The 14391-nt window shown below is 48.4% G+C and overlaps 1 pseudogene; it reads right to left on the reverse strand.

Annotated features, from left to right (window-relative positions):
- Window positions 1-828: 828 nt before the first annotated feature.
- Window positions 829-1623, reverse strand: LOC116067835 (annotated as a pseudogene).
- Window positions 1624-14391: the final 12768 nt, after the last annotated feature.

Below are 14391 nucleotides of genomic sequence, written 5' to 3' on the forward strand. Positions count from 1 at the left end.
CATTCAGTATTCCTCTGTTGAGAATTCTGTTTAGCTCTGTATCCTATTTTTTTTTTTTCGAGACAGGGTTTCTCTGTGTAGCCCTGGCTGTCCTGGAACTCACTCTGTAGACCAGGCTGGCCTTGAACTCAGAAATCTGCTTGCCTCTGCCTTCCAAGTGCTGGGATTAGAGGCGTGCGCCACCACCGCTCGGCTCTGTACCCCATTTTTTAAACTCCAGTTATTTGGTTTGTTGGTGTCTAACTTCTTAAGTTCTTTTTTTTTTTTTTAATTTAGAGAAAAAAATTATTGAAAATCTGAAAAACAACTCCTACAAGATTGACTTTTCCATAAAACTGCAGCAATTGAGCAAAGATAAAATGCCTAAGGAGCAACATGGATGACCTGCAAAGGATGGGCTCTTTAAGTACCATTAAAAAAAAAAAAGCACAGATGGATGAGTGTTCAGTTATATACACTGAAGTGAACCTTTGGCACTAGGAATCAGAGCATTTTGTCATAGAGCATTAACACATATTATAAAAGTGCGTACTGTCCAGGGAACAGAACCACCAGCATTCAAAAGCAGCTTTGTCAACTAGGCAAACACTCTACAGCATGTCTCTCTGGTGTCCGTCACTGATACACCAGTAGAAACTTTGAAATTAGAAAAAGAAAGAAAAAAGGAGCAGTTATTCCTTTTATTTTTTCTGTTTAAAATCAAACAGAAAACAAACATCAACTCTGTTATACACTAACGGTCTTCAAAGTACATCATTTGTACAAGAGGAGGACTAAGAACCAGATTGTTTATAGAGATCCAAGCACGAGTGAGAGAGAGCACATCCCTCACCCAGCTTTCCGATGGTACTCGGGAGGAGCCACTTCATAATCACTGGCACTGAACAAAGGTGCAGAATTCTTCGCCAGGTATTTGAGGAAATCATGTAGATAGTTCAGTAATAAAGCAAGGCTTTTCTCATCTAGAGATGTAGGCCAACATCGCTCCAATTTACACAAATAATCTAAGTAAATGTGGCACTCCATACACCTGGGACATGGGTGCCTCCGGGTGATTGGTGAGAATTTCAGCATACTGTGGTCTCTCAAATTTGTACAGTAGCTGAGTGTACACTGAAGTACTGCTTTTTCCCCGCTACAACCTCATTAACAGCATACTGTTTATTATCTGTATTTCCTCGAGACTTCTTATAATTTGCATAATCCTCCAAAATGGAATCCACATTCTTCTTGGCAGGAAGATAAAAAAGCTGCTTTTGTCTGGTGATCAAGTCCCAGTCATCCACAAGCCATGGTTTCAGCTCTGGTCAACTCCATGGTTTCATGGTCAACTCCTCATGACTGTTTCTTCACTCTCAATGGTAGGATCTAGCCAGGCTCTCTTCTCCCTAGGAGACCGAGGTGCCTTCCTGGTACTGCCACCATCTGTTTCCAGGTGTTTTCTGCTTGGTTTTTTTGTTTTGTTTTGTTTTGTTTTCACTTTAGCATTTTTCTGTTGCAGACCAGATATCTTCTTCCCTGGAGCAGCCCCTCTTATATTGTTCCTGCTTGGCCTTTTGAAGTTCTCACTGTTTCTGCACATTGGTGTCCACGTATTTGAGTACTCTGCTTTCTGGCACCCATTCATCCCAATTTTTATTCCAACCACTGTAATGGATGAAGCACTTCACTTGTTTGTTCTTCATGGCAACCTTTACATGTTTTGCTTCATAAAGAAGAGGCCCATGAAATCACAGCACTCGCTCGCCCTCCTGGAATTTAGGCTTCAGGTCCTGCTTGGGCGCCATTTATAAGTGACTCGCTGCCTCCTCCTCCTCCCACTACCCCTGACTACTGCCCCTACTCTCTCTTAAGTTCTTTTATATATTTTGGATATTAGCCCTCTGTCAGATGTAGAGTTGGTGAAGGTCCTTTCCCAATCTGTAGGCTGCCGTTTTGTCCTATCGACAGTGTCCTTTGCCTTACAGAAGCTTTTCAGTTTTATGAGGTCCCATCTGTCAATTGTTGATCTTAGAGCCTGAACCATTGGTATTCTGTTCAGGAAGTTGTCTGCTGTACAGGGTCTCTCTCCATTTTATTCAACTCTGAACTCTGGACAATGCAGTGATATACTAAGAGTGCATATTTCCACCTCAACTATCCCTGTCTAAAACCCCCCTCACAGGCATATCTAGAGGTTTGTCTCTTAGTTGGAATCTTAGTGATGCCAGATCCTGTCATGTGGACAATATTAACCATCATGAAAGGGAGGCTCACCTGGAACTGCCTGTTGCTAGGTGCCACTGGCAGGTTTTCACAGTTGTTCCCCACAGTCTTAATCCCCACAGTTAGCATTTTTGAAATGTCGATAATACAGTGTGGAATGGGGCCTGGCATGTCCCTGAGCCTCACTCATGTCATGTCAGAGCCCTTAAATTGGTGGTGATGGTACCTGCAGAAACTCTCAGGAGTTGGAGACAGGCCTGAGCCAGGGCAGGGGCCTCAGGGCTGGAAGGCTGACCAAAGCCTTTTGGAGAAGCATGCAGAACGGGCATGCATGCTAGCCAGATGGTCTCCCAGATCCTAGCTTCTCCTTGATCCTCCATGACCACCTGAGCTACAGTGGCTGTAGCTCAGGACTGACTGACTATTTCATATACGCTGTAGGCACTGGGGCAGAGGGAAGATTTAACTGTGATTCCGTGGCACTGGACATGGCCAGACATGTTGTATGACACTACCTTCAGAACCTTACAGTCTACTCAGGGCCATGTGGGGGTGGCCTACTTTAAGCACAGAATACTCTTACCTCAGTGGAGACAGCCATACTGTCTTGTTTGTGGGTATTCCTTTGTAGTCTAGGTGTCCCCAGAGCCTGGCAATTGAGCAGGAGCGAGAGGCAGGGGCACAGGAGCCTGTGTCCAAAGGGCCCTGCCCAGGAGAACAAAGGGAAAGGACTTGTGCAGAGGATGGCAGTGGATCACACTGCTCAGCTTGCAGGTCGGATAGTTCAGAGGACAAAGCCTCCACAGGGCAGCAGGTGGAAGTTCTGTGGCCTAGAGGCAGGCTGGAGCCAGTGAAAGCAGTGGCCAGAGCTGCCTCAGCCCAGAAAGGCCAGCCCCCAACAACAGACCATGATGCCTTGCTGGCTATTCACAGTGTTTGTGGCACTGGACTGGGGCCGTTCATATGGCAGGAGGGAGCCAGGCCACATGCTTGAACCCTACTCTACCACCACAGAAGCAGCAATCTTGGCAAGTTACTAAGCCTTTTAGTACCTCAAGTGTCACATCTGGTAAATGGGAACAGAGATGGTGCTATAAAAGATACCCAGAGTGCCTGGCAAGCAGTAGGGGGACCACCCCATCCGTGCTGGCATTAGTGCTGTGGGTTAGAACTTGTTAGAGCTAGGGGACAGAAGAGATGGAAGGTAAGGGAGATGGAAAGAAAGGATAGGAAGCTGGCAAATGGAAAGGTGATAGAGAAGGGGTGTGAGGCCAGGAATCCAGGGCTTCTAGGCATGTGACTAGAAGGCTTAGAGCCAGGAGTCAGGTTTTGTTTTATGTAGCAGGACTCAGCTAATAAGACATAAACCTGGAACCTCGAAGAACAAAGTACCTGCTCTGATGCAGGGCCTCCTGTTAGGGGGACAGAGTTCTGTATCCAGTGCATTTGACCATGCTCGGAAAAGGTTTGGGATTAGGGATGGTCGAGCCCACTGAAGAATCCTAAGCCCTGTACCTGAGGTGGGTTTGGGGGGGTGCCTCCTGAGGGCCTGAGTGCATGTAGGTGGGCAGGCATGGGGGGTTGCCAGGCTGGCAAGGGGCAGGCACTGTGCTAGAGACAGGCAGGTATGGGCCTTCAGAGTAAGAGCAACCATCACCAGGACCAAGTGTAAGGAGAGACATGGGACCTTTCTGTTTCCCTTTAGCTCAGGCATGTCTGGGACAATCCGGGGAATAGTCTCCCTCCCTGGCTCCTTCCCCCATGTGACCACCTTCTGCTAGTGAGAAGGAAGTAGTGGCTCAGTAGGTAGACTACCTTAATACTAGGGAGTGGATTGTCTGTGTGAGAGCCTTGACCCAGGGATCACACTGTCCTGGTCCTGGCCCCCAGGACTGCCACTTTTTGGTACTGTAACCTTCCTGAGGCTTGCTGGCTTTTCAGTGAGGCAGGAATAAATGTGACCTTGTAAGTGAGCACATCTGGTATCAGCTGCTTCTACTATGGAGCCTGGTATGTTCCACAGCCCTTTTGGACTCTTGGAGGCACTGGGGGATGGTCATAAAGCTATGAGAGACATGTTTAGAGACCTGGAGTGAGCACTCAGAAGGCCACTCAGCCACACGACATTTCAACAGCCAATATGGGCCCATCCCCGCTCTGGTCTCCAGTTCTTTATCAATAGTGTGTCTCTCTTTTTTTCTGCATGCTTACATTGCCTGGTACCTTGCAAATATCCACTTGCAGGCTGACCCACCAACGAAACTGAAGGGCCCACTCAGCAAAGACTTCTTCATGCCTGGCTCTTCAAACTATATTCAAAAACCAGTCAAGAGGCTGAAGAGTGGCTCAGAAATTAAGAACACCTGTTGCTCTTGCAGAGGCCCTGAGTTAGATTCCCAGAGGACCAAGGTTAGGTTCCTAGCACTCACATGGTGGCTCACACACATCCACAATTCATGTTTCAGAAGAAAGCTGCCTTCTGATTCTATTGGCACCAGGCACTTAGTGCATATACACACATGCAGCTAAAACACTCAAACACATAAAATAAATACATCTAAAAGATTAAAAAGTAGCCAGGCGGTGGTAGTACATGCCTTTAATCACTGTACTGTGGAGGCAGATCTCCACAGCTGGATCTCTGAGTTCAAAGTCAGCCTTGTCTACAGAGTGAGTTCCAGGACAGCCAGGATCATATAGAAAAACCCTGTGACCTGAGTTTGATTCTGGGGACCCACATGGTGGATGTAGAGAGCTGACTTGGGCAAGTTGTCTTCTGATCGTTGCATGTGCACTGCAGCAGGCATGCAGTCTTACACACACACACACACACACACACACACACACACACACACACACAGACATCCATTGATATAATTGTAACAACAGCAACAAAAATGATTAAAAACAAAACTGAGGCAGAATGGCCAGAGGAGACACCCTAAATTCTGCTTTAGTGGGTACACCCGAACAGAATAGGAAGTGATTCGTTGAGCAAGGGAAGAAGCAGCATGATGCTAGAGGCAGGGTTCAGGAGAAGGAAAGGGCACTTGCTGCTGTCCCACAGAAGGAGGCTGGACTGGCTGGTTTTGTGCCAACGTGACACAGGCTGGAGTTATAACAGAGAAGGGAGCTTCAGTTGGGGAAGTGCCTCCATGAGACCCAGCTGTGGGGCATTTTCTCAGTTAGTGATCAAGGGGGTAGGGCCCCTTGTGGGTGGTGCCATCCCTGGGCTGGAAGTCTTGGGTTCTGTAAGAGAGCAGACTGAGCAAGCCAGGGGAAGCAAGCCAGTAAGGAATATCCCTCCATGGCCTCTGCATCAGCTCCTGCTTCCTGACCTGCTTGAGTTCCAGTCCTGACTTCCTTTGGTGATGAACAGCAATGTGGAAGTAAGCTGAATAAATCCTTTCCTCCCCAGCTTGCTTCTTGGTCATGATGTTTGTGCAGGAATAGAAACCCTGACTGAGACAGAGGCTCTATAAAGACCTAGCTGAACAGTTTACCTTCTAAATTCCTTACCAATAAGCCCACATGTCTGGACGTGGGGCCAAAGGTAAGCCTTTTACCTAGACCCTAGAGCTCAGTCTTACACCAGTAGTCCAGAAAACCTTGTTTCCTGCCCAGTCTCTGTGTTTAGCCTCCAGAGTGCTCAGGCTCTGTGAATATGAGTGGCTGATGGTCCACAGCCTGGAGAGCAGGACAGACACATGACAGTCCAAGCAGAATGCCAGCTGCAGGCACTGAACCCTATAGGGATAGCCAGAATACCCGAGGAGAGAAGCCTGAAGCTCCGGGAACCGGAGACCTTCCTTGGAAGCTCTGCCTTGGAACTTTCTGGATTGTCTTGTCCTCAAGTCACCAACCTACAGCAATTCCTGTTCATTTTGAAATAGGAAGCTGAAAGCGAGCATGTGTTGGACAGTTATTATGGGAACACCAGCGTTGCCCCAGTCTGAATTGCTGTCTGCCCCTTGTTGGCTTTTGACTTGTGTCAAACTCCAGTCCTCTGCAAGACCCATATGCTTTCTTAATCACTGAACCATCTTTCTAGACCCTTAATTGTGTTTCTTGGAGAGAGGGATTCACTTTGTAGCCCAGGTTGGCCATGAATTTACTGTGCAGTCGGATAGTTTAGAAAATGTGGGAATCCTCCTTCCTGAGTGTCCCTTGTTCTGGGATTACAGGCATCTGTTATCAAGCTTGACATTAAAAATACTTCTTGTGGGAGATTTCAAACATAAGAAAAAGTAGAAAGACAGGAAGGAACTCTATGTGTCATCATTCAGTTTGGCCATCCCTCTGTGTTTATCCCCCATTCCCATACATCTAGACATTTCAGGTACAATGGGCCTTGAGTGCTCTCTGAGCAGGCTTTGCGTGCAGGAAGAGATCTGGATGAAGAATAAGGCTCAGGACACTATACAGATGGAAGGATCAGCAGCAGGGCTATGTGAGAGAGGCAAAGAAACACAGTAATCAGCGTGGCCTCTCTGCAGCCCGGGCTGTGTTCTAACTGCTGGGAACAAAGCTTGGGCTTGGGTCCCAGGCTGCAAGGCCTTTGGTCATGCTTTAGGTGAGTCTGTGTGCGTTCCATAGCTCTACGCTCCTAGGAGCTGAGTGCTTCCTGGCAAGCTGTGTGTTTCCCATAACTGCATGCTTCCAAGAACCTGTTTGTTCTCCAGAGCTGTGAGCTTTCCTTCACTGCAGGCTCTCAAGTAAGCTGCATACTTCCTGTGGCTGCGTTGCTCTCAGGAGCCGAGTGCTCCCAGCTGAGCTATGTGCTCCCCATGGCTGTGTGCTCCTCAAAGCTGCATGCTTTCAAGATCCATGTGCTCCTTAGGTGAGCTGTATGCTCCTTGTAGCTTCATGCTCCTAAGGCTTGTGTGTGTGTTCCCCATAGCTGTGGGCTCACCGTAACTGTATGCTTTTAGGCTAGGAGCATGCTCCCTATAGCTGTACGCTCTCAGGAGCTGAGTGCTTCCAGGCGAGCTGTACGCTTTCCATAGCTGAGTGCTCCCTGTAGCTGCTGTGTGCTCCCCGTAGGTTGTTCTCCTCATGTCTGTGTGCTCCCAGGTGAGCTGTGTGCTCCCAGCAGCTTCATGCTCCCAGTAGCAATCAAGAATTAGGTTTGTTTTCCTCATCAGCAGAATAAGGATAATGCAGTCCGCCTCCTTGGATGCTGGCAGAATTAAATGAGGAAATTTAAAGAGAACCAGCCCACGGGTGGATTCCCAGCAGCAGTGTACTTTTGGGTGACCTTACTCAACCTCCCTGAACCTCTAATCTGCAAAACAGGGGAAGGAAATTCTGATGAAGTTGTTCAGAGAGTTGAGAGGATAGCCTCCCTGGATCCGGGATCCTTTTACGCCTGATAAACCTGGGGAAGATGGGGCCTTCCTCCCGAGCTTGCTGCCTCTCCATCCTCTGCTCAGCTACCAGCTTGGGACCCTGCCACTGCCTACCCCTGTGGATCAGCCCTTTCACCTCAAGGGAGAATTAATTAGGCCTGGAATGGAAGACCCTGTCTCAGTGCAGGAAACTTAGACCATTGGCTCAGCCATCTCCTTGGAACTTCAAATTGTCTTCAGATACAACTTGTTCCTAGGCTCTGTTTCCAGATGAGTTCAGATCAGAAACTGGCCTGTCTGAGTCCAAAGCCAGTGTTTCTTTTGGTCCCTCTTACTCTAGGTGGAAGGTGCCGCATATGTAGCAGGGGGTTGTAGTCTGACCCTCAGGTAAAAAGAAAGGGTGCTTGGCTAGCTATTATTTTTTTTTTCTTTTGAGACAGGGTTTCTCTGTATAGCTCTGGCTGTATTAAAACTCACTATGTAGACCATGCTGGCCTCTAACTCAGAAATCCACCTGCCTCTGCCACTGCTGCTCGGCTGGCTAGCTGATTTTGACAAGTGAATCAATGAATGAATGGCACCCGCATGATGGAGAGAATGAATCAAGACACTTTGCAAGTCATTATCCTTTCTTCCCTGAAATGCCCCTCTCACCTTCACACTATGTCCCAGAAGTTCATCTGGTCCCACCATTGCCCATTTTGGGCCAACAATAGGCAGATCTACCCTACCCCTCACCTGAAGTCCACCTGCACCCCCAGGATGCTGAAAGGGGCCTTGATAACCAAAAGCTTTCAACTGAAGCAAAGGTACCCATCATTGTTTGAGATGAAGGATGATGGCAGGAACCAGCTGAGAAGGTTGCCAGAGCAACAGAAATATTTAAACCGAACTTTGTGGTCTCAGTGTTGGGACAGCGTTTGCGATGGTTTGGATGAAAGCCCTGTAGGCTTCTTAGGAGGTACAGTCAGGAGGTATAGCCTTGTTGGAGGAAGTGAGACACTATGGGAATGCTCAAGCCAGGCCAGGTACTGCTTTCTCTTCTAGCTGCCTGCTGATCAAGATGTAGAATTCTCAGCTACCTCTCCAATATCATGTGTGCCTGCATGTCACCGTGTTTCCCGCCATGATGACAATGGACTAAAACTCTGAACCTGTAAGCCAGCCCCAATTAAAATGTCTTCCTTTAAAAGAGTCAAAGTGGTGGGGGCTGGCGAGATGGCTCAGCAGGGAAGAGCACCGACTGCTCTTCAGAAGGTCATGAGTTCAAATCCCAGCAACCACACGGTGGCTCACAACCACCCAAATGAGATCTGACGCCCTCTTCTGGTACATCTGAAGACAGCTACAGTGTACTTACATATAATAAACAAACAAACAAACAAAAAGAGTCAAAGTGGGAGCTGGAGAGATGGCTCAGCGGTTAAGAGCACTAACTACTTTTCCAGAGGTCCTGAGTTCAATTCTCAGCAACCACATGGTGGCTCACAACCATCTGTAAAGGGATCCAATGCCCTCTTCTGGTTTATCTAAGGAGAGCAACAGTGTACTCATATAAATACAGTATATATATATATATATATATATATATATATATATATATATATATATAAGAGTCAAAGTGGTCATGCTATCTCTTCATAGCAATAGAAATCCTAAGACAATATCCTTGGCAAAGACGGATACCAGGGCTGCTTGCCGGACAGCTCTATAGTAGTGTTTTAGAACTGGGAGTAGCCCCACCTACCTCTGACGGTCATGATGGTTTCTATGATGACTGGTTTCTCACACCTTGGCTCTCCGACTCCCAACACAAGCACTGAGTAGCCAGGCCAGGATACTTGCTCCAGGTTGAGTGAACTGCTGGCAAAGTGGGTTCTGTTCCCCAAGTTATACCATGTTGGGGTCATAGAATGGGGAGTGGGTTCTGCTGTTTGTTGTTGACTCATGGTGCCACTGTGTCCCCAGTCTTGTAGAAGCAGACAGTGGCTCTCAGCCTAGGATGAAATGGCTTCCTGAGCCCTAGACTTATTGGCAGTAGCTGCTAAGGCAATCATTAGAGACACCCTCTAGCAGGGAGGAGAAACCAAGGCCATCCAGTAAAAGCAGAATGGGACAAGTCAATCCTGCATATAAGATCATGCAGGAAACCAGGGGACTATCAGAGAGACCTGCATGCTTCCCCCCTCCCCACCTGGTAGGGCAGTACTCCCTTTCTGTGGGTCTGGTTCTATATCACTGCCACTGCAGCCTGGGCTTTGACCTTTTCTCATTTTATTTTGGCCTCCACTCTACCCTGTCCTTCTAACCTTATGTGACAACCAGACTAGGCAGTGGGACTGAGATTTACCATGGTACCTACTGTCACTTTGGGGCAAACTTGTGCTGCATGTCCTGGCCCCATTCCATCGTGGTTCTCCGACTGTAGCAGGCCAGCAACTGTCCTTTTGACTAGCCAGATGCCCTCAGCACAGGCTTGCTTCTTGGCCTTGGTACCTGCTAAACTGCAGACTACCTTGCTGCTGGCCATGGCCAACCACCTGTGTTTACCAGGTTCATCCCTGGTGTCCATTCTGAAAATGGTGTTGCTGTTGTCCTGTGATTGTCTGCTTGGTATAAAGTAGTTACCAAGTGGCACCATATTGAATAACTGTCTCTGGCCTGGCTGTGATCAAGAGGCACTTCGGGCCATGCTTACTCCAGGTTAAATAAAATGTCTCATGGTCTCTAGTGTGTGTTTCCATATGGCATGTAGGACCGAGAGGAAGCGTCAGGAGAGAACCTCTGTCTCCAAAGGCATTACAGCTCCACTGAGCTCTGTGTACATGTTAGATATTAGGATCAAGCCTACTTCCTACCCAACCTGTCCCAGGATGCAGAGTTCTTCTGCAAACAGATGCAAGTTGAAATAACTCTGGTTTGTGCAGGACTTGTTCCCTCTTAGCAAATATTTATGTGCTGAGAGGGAGAGGTGGGCTCACGTGGTCCCAAAGCTGGCTTCCCTCATGTCACTACCTCAGTACCTTCCTCATGGCTGACAGGGAGTCATGACTATCCTGCTTTTGCAGATAAGGAAACTGAAGTGGGTAAATGGAGGGCTGAGTTTAAGCTGCTGGCTGGGCAGATGGTAGAAGCACCCATGGTGGCTTCCTGCTCTTGGGGAGGCTCTTCTTGTACCACTGCTGCCTCATAGCCTCCTGCCTGACTCTGTCCTCCCTGGACTCTCTGCTACTGTCCAGCAGTCCTGGGCAAATTGCAGCTGGCTAACTTCCCTGCAGACCACACAGGCCCTCATCTAGATGTGGAGAACAGGTGTCCAGTGCCAACTATCAGAACTCTGTTACTTGCTATGTCTTAGTGCTGTCCCTTCAGACAGTGAAGACACAGACAGATAGACAAAGAACATCCAGGATAGAAAGAGACAGGCAGAGCTGAACACTGCCCCCGCCCAGAGAGATGGAAAGGGTGAGATTTAAAGATTGAATCAGAAAGCGGCATAGGGAAGAGAGGGGTGGTGATTGAAGGGCAGAGTCAGAGACAAATGAAGGGACAGAGACACCGAGAAGGCCAGGCTGGCCCTGACATCGGTTTGTCATCTTCCCCACGTCTTCCAATTGTCTTACTGCCACCCATTTCATCCCCGACCCAGAAACACCTGTCTGAGGTTGGGAGACTGCAAAAGGGCTGGAAAGCGAGGGCCCTGGACACCTGACCATGAGACAGTCCTGTAGGTCGCAGTGTCTTCACTCATGTGGGACTCTGTGGGCTTGTGTATCAGGCTGAAGGGGACAGACTCCAGAGAAGACTACTATGCTTTCTGTCTGCTCCCTACCTGTCACGCCCTCCAGCTGTGGGACAGCCTCAGGGTTTATCCCAGGCCTCGCTGCTGTTGAGTAAATATTTATCCCACAAGGGTATCCTGGGGAATGTCACCCTCTCCATTAAACAAGCAGATGTCACAGAGGAGAGCAGCTCCTGAATGTCCCCTGTACCCTCCCAGGAGCAGGACACACAGCACAGGAGTGTGTGAGGACCTTTCTGGGGACTTTTCTTCCAGGGAGTAAGATGGGGTACCAAAGGTTTGATCAGTAAGGAGCCCCCTCGGATGCTGAGCCTGGCCAGAACACATCATAATCTGTGCATGCACGTGTGTGAACATTCTGGAGGACCATTTTGGCTCTGAGGGCACACAGTGGAGTCCCAGAAAAGCATCTCTTAGGAACTGTGTGAATTTGGACAAGTTCCTTAGCCTCTCTGAGCCTGTTATTTTCTGTATTATGTATCCTATTAGGTTGTTGGGTGGTTTTGTTAATCTTGGAGAAAAACCAATTCCACCTTTTTTTGGACCAAATTTAAAGCAAGCTTTATTAAATATATTTTAAAAGGATTATTTATCTTATTTATTAAAGTACACCGTCATTGTTTTCAGACACATCAGAAGAGGGCATCAGATCCCATTACAGGTGGTTGTGAGCCATCATGTGGTTGCTGGGAACTGAACTCAGGACCTCTGGAAGAGCAGTCAGTGCTCTTAACCACTGAGCCATTTTACCAGTCCTGTCTTATTAAGTAATAAGTACTGACCAAGAGATGGATTTTGGTTAGGACCATTCCCTGGAATTTCCCAGCTGAAATGACTGCGATCAAGTGTTACAGGGGTTTATAAGGACAAACCTAGAGGCAAGTGTACTTTCCCATAAGGCTTTGCTAGTCTTCACGAACTACAACTCTCAACATTCCAGGAAGTTTCCTAGCTTTGGGCAGGTGGGCTTTACAGTTTACAGGTCATGGATATGGTGTCTAAGAATGGCTTCCAATATCTACTGCATTTTCAGATTCTGGACCACTGACACCCAGAAATGTCACCCTATGGGAGAGGGCTGCCTGCCCACTTCAGAGTGCTTGTCTACCCATCAGATGCCAGCAGCATCCTTCAGTTATAACAACCAAAAAGTGTCACTAGACGTTGGCAAATTGTCACTGGCTGTGAGGTGCATGACTGTAAGCATCATCAATAATTAGATCCTTTTTTAATTTAGGGTGCATGATGTGTTCATGTATGTGCACATTCGTGTGGGGTCAGAGGTTAATGTCAGGTCTGCATCTTAGTTTGTGAGACAGTGTCTCTCACTGAACTTGTAGCTTACTAAGTTGATGAGGTTAGATACTCTAGGGTTGTTCTGTGTCCCCTTCTCAGTGCTGGCATTACAGGGCCATGCCACCATACCCAGCTGTGTGAGTGAGTGCTGAGCATTTGAATTCAGGTCCTATGTTTGCAAGGCAAGCACTTTAATGACAGAGCTGTCTCCTAGGTCTAGAATGAATTCTTTTAAGGTCACTGAGAAGGCAGCCATAGTGATGGGATGCCAATGAGCTATGTACGAAGAGAATGCCCTTCCCACAAAATAGCTGGCAACACAGATAACAACTGGGGACTTGGGGTGGGGAGACCTGGGAGAAACTGTAGTGTTTGGATGGGTGAGCAGGCATTCTCAACCTGGGCTTGACCCCGACCACTCTGACTCTCTACCCACCAGTGTCTCCAGTGACACACATTAGTACCTAACAATGGGATCAGAAACGTCCCAGGGATGTGCTGTGGCAGACTTCGGTTCTGGGTTCTCACAGTTGTTTCCAGGCCCATCCGACTGACTGCCTGCACTCTTGGTCTGGTGGTCCCTTTGTACCTTAAGTCACTACTGGCTGACAGGAGCCCTGCACATATCTTCCTCTGACCTCTTCTGCCACCCCTTGTACTCCAGAGCCTTGTGATGACATTGGGCTCCATGGATGTTACAGAAAGTTCTTTCAGTCACTTGACTGCTTTCTTCTGTGATAGGGATGGAGCCAGGTTTTCAAGCTGCTGGGCAAGGGTTTCCTTTGTCTCTGACAGTCTACCTGTTGCCCAGGCTGACCTGGAACCTGCTATGTTGTGGAGGATGACCCTCTGCTTCTTATTCTTTTGCTTCCACTCCTGTACTGGGATGGGATTACTGGCCTGTCTTCATGCAGGCTCATTCAATCACACGACAACTAATTGATGAGTAGCAGATGTGTGTCTGCAACCTGGGCACACTGATCTTGCCTTTCTGAGCCCCACTTTCCCTTTGGAAATTGAGGAAGAGAATGCAAGGATCTTTCAGGACAGAGGCTGCTGCTGCTGTACCTGTACCCCTCTGACAGGGTAGCAGCTCCAGCTTGCACTTCAGTCCCCCAGATGAGTGGCACCCCAAAGCTCACATGGCATTTGGCATGTCAGTCACGTTGACATCTCCTCTCTGCCCCCTCCGCCCAGCATGTCACCGTATGTGAGTGGGATGCTGAGTGGGTGCTGGGTGCCAGTGGGGGCAACTCCTAGGAGACATGCCTTGATGAGCACAGTTCCCCAAGATCATTGCCCTTCTGGACCTAGAAGAGAGCAGGCAGATCCCGTTTAGGCAAAGCTGCCTGGCCCCAGCTTTTAGGAGTTTTTAATAAGTGCAGCATAGAGGCCGGGCTCTTTGAAAGGAATGAAAGCAGAAGCTCCCAAGGCCTCAATTCCATTATCTCTGTGCTGAGCCTCTTTCAGCTGTCAGCCTCCCAGGGCGCAGAGAATAGAATTCATTAGAAGCCTCCAGGGAGCTCCAGGAATGTCCCCACAGAGTTCCCCTGGACTTCCCTGGCCTATAGAGCCACATACTCTATCCCCCATGCTCAGCAGCAACCCAGGGAGAGGCACAGGGCACTTAGTGAGGTGGGCGACTCGTTTGGAGTCACATGGTAAGGAGGGAGTGGGTCAGAGTGCTCCCCAAGCTTGGTAAATCTCATGTTGCACTGCAGGAACTCAGCTCCAGGGAGA

Source organism: Mastomys coucha, unplaced genomic scaffold, assembly GCF_008632895.1.
Source record: "Mastomys coucha isolate ucsf_1 unplaced genomic scaffold, UCSF_Mcou_1 pScaffold22, whole genome shotgun sequence".
Taxonomy (NCBI): Eukaryota; Metazoa; Chordata; class Mammalia; order Rodentia; family Muridae; genus Mastomys; species Mastomys coucha.